Source organism: Echinops telfairi, unplaced genomic scaffold (genome assembly GCF_000313985.2).
Source record: "Echinops telfairi isolate 266 unplaced genomic scaffold, ASM31398v2 ScPeMD7_7475;HRSCAF=8513, whole genome shotgun sequence".
Taxonomy (NCBI): domain Eukaryota; kingdom Metazoa; phylum Chordata; class Mammalia; order Afrosoricida; family Tenrecidae; genus Echinops; species Echinops telfairi.
This window is the reverse complement of record NW_022111379.1, coordinates 443538-446137: the sequence shown is the minus strand read 5'-3', so window position 1 is coordinate 446137 and position 2600 is coordinate 443538. Positions and strand designations below refer to the sequence as shown.

The following is a 2600-nucleotide window of genomic DNA, read 5'->3' as shown; positions in this document are numbered from 1 at the left end:
TGAATTTTCAAACATCCAAAATAGAACATTGAGCGTGGTGATACTGGGAGGGTGGAGGGAGGGTGGGGTGGAAACTGATGTCTGCTAGCAACTCCCCCTCTTACTTGTATACACCAAGTCTTTGGCTGTGTTCTAGAAACACTCATACACGATTCAACTCATAGTCCAACCTTACGCTTGACGGATAGGAACACAATTTTATATTATGAACTCAGTTCATTTGATAGACTTCAAAAGGCACAATACTTTTCATACATCAGTCAAATAATGTAGAAATTCTAAAAAATCAAATGGTGAACAAAATTTCTGAAAATCACATGTATTGGTGCATCCTAGAGAAGAGGAGGGGCAAGACAGGCTCCACCTATTTTCATAAGTTTCATCAAAAGGCTATGTACTAAAACTCCTTTCTAAGATCTTATACCAGGTGGGGAACATGTTTTCTAAGCTAGATCTAGGAAGTGGAGTGTGAAATCAATCCTGTCTCACTCCTCTCAATATCTTTCCATTGGTTAAAGAATTAAAAAACAACACTAAGGTGTCTCATAGTGTTTCAGAGTGGTCAATAAGTATGCTTTGTTTTGTTTTTAACTTAAATCATCTTATGGTGGGCTCTCACAGATAAGCATGCTGTACTTTAAACAAAACCACTTTCCCCTAGAAACAGCAAAACATCACTAGTATTTTTCTGACTATATAATCAAAAGTATTGGGAGGGGCCAGGCGGCATATCTGTGGGCCTTGTCTCACACATACACATGTGAGTAGGTGGCAGGGCTTTTGTAATCATTATCAAAGTGAAATTTTATTTTTAAACCTCTAGTCTGATTTAAAGCCTGCTTTAGTAGGATTCCGACAGCACCCGTGCAGAAACACTCGAGGGAGAGGCTCATTGCAGCATGTGTGCCGCTCTTGGTGCTGCCCCGGGCAGCCAGTGTTGCTCCGTCAGGTACTGCATTCCGAGGCTGGTGTGTGGGAATGGAGAGCACTGTGTTTGCCAGCTTCAGGTCAGCAGCAGCCTCTTAGGTGACAGGCTTCTGTTCTTGGCCAGTTTCTCAAGAGAGTCATTTCTGAGATCAGTTTGGGTTCCAACAAGCCAAAAAAAAAAGTCTTTGGACAGTGATGTGTTGTTTCAGGCACTTGCTTTCCTTTCACATTTTCAAATAAGGATGGAGAGACCACTAAAAAAGACTAAAGATGCATCTGTTTGTGGGTAGCTCGTAATTTGCCATAATCCTCTCTCTCAGTAAATCCAAGAGTATATGACTATCAACATAACTGTGATTGCATAGTTGTCAAAAACAGTTGATAAATATTAGAGGAAATTTGTTGTGTACGATACCAAGAGACATGTTTTACTAATATACTCTCTTCCACAAGGACACACTATTGTCTACAATGCTGAAATCCTTTTGTATCTACTTTAAATATTTCAAATTTGATGATAACCTAACAGTTAGAGCAAGAGGAGAAAAATAAACCTCCAGCCTCCTGAAGAAAAGAAAGATTAGAGCCGAAAATAAAACAGTAGAAACAACAAGATAAAGGATTTACAAAATTGACGAGCCACTGGTAAACTTAGAGAAGGAAAAGATTCAAATATGCATAGAAATTAAAGGGCAACAGCCCAACAGAACCAGCTAAAATTAAAATGATTACTCAGTACTGTGAAGGACTCTATTTTCAACAAATTTGAAAACCTAGAAGCAATGGACACATTTCTAGAAACACAATCCCGACATGAACACTGGCTGACACAGACAGCCTCAAAGACACACAACAAAAGAAGAAACCAATCAAGTTGTTTAAAAAACTCCTAACACACCCCCTACCCGTACCACCACCACCAGAATGAAAAAAAGTCCACCAGTTTTATTAGTGAGCTCTACCAACAATTCAGAGAAAAATTGACACCAATTCTACTTAATATCCATTGTGAACGTAGATTAAAAATTCTCGACAAAGCACCAATAACAACAACATACCATGGCCAAGTAGGATTCATTCCAGGTGTGCGAGGATGGCGCAACATTAGAAAAACAATCCCTGTCGCCCATCATACAGCTAAAACAAGGGAAAAGAGCTACATGATTATATTAGTTGCTGCAGAAAAGTCTGTTGATCAAATCTAACTCCCATTACTGATTAAAAAACAACAACAAAATGGGAATAGAAGGAACAAAATTGTTGGAAATGACTGAAAGATTCAGCCATATGGCACAGCACAAGATCCGCACTCGGGAGAGGTTGCAGAGAGATGGAAACCCTCATGCACTGCTGGTACGACTGAAACAGTACAACCACTACGGGAAGCATTATTGTACTTCTTAAATATGGGATTAGGAATATTAATATGACCCAGCAATCCATCTAATTGATATGTGTCCTTCAGAAATAAGGAACATGGCACAGACAGATGTATGCATACCAGTGTTTGTTGCAGCACATTCACAATAGCAAGAAGATGGAAACAAATGCCCATCAGTGGAAGAATGGGTAACTAAACTTTGGTAGATAGATGCAATCGAACACACATTAAAGAATAATGATAAATCTATAAAACGCTTCATGACTTGAATTAGATGACATGCTGAGTGAAA

The 2600-nt window shown here is 39.0% G+C and overlaps 1 protein-coding gene across 1 annotated transcript in view; it reads left to right on the top strand.

Annotated features, from left to right (window-relative positions):
* CLPX (caseinolytic mitochondrial matrix peptidase chaperone subunit X) overlaps nucleotides 1–2600 on the top strand; it is a 41360-nt gene that overhangs the window by 7635 nt on the left and 31125 nt on the right. The gene's annotated exons all lie outside the window — the stretch shown is intronic.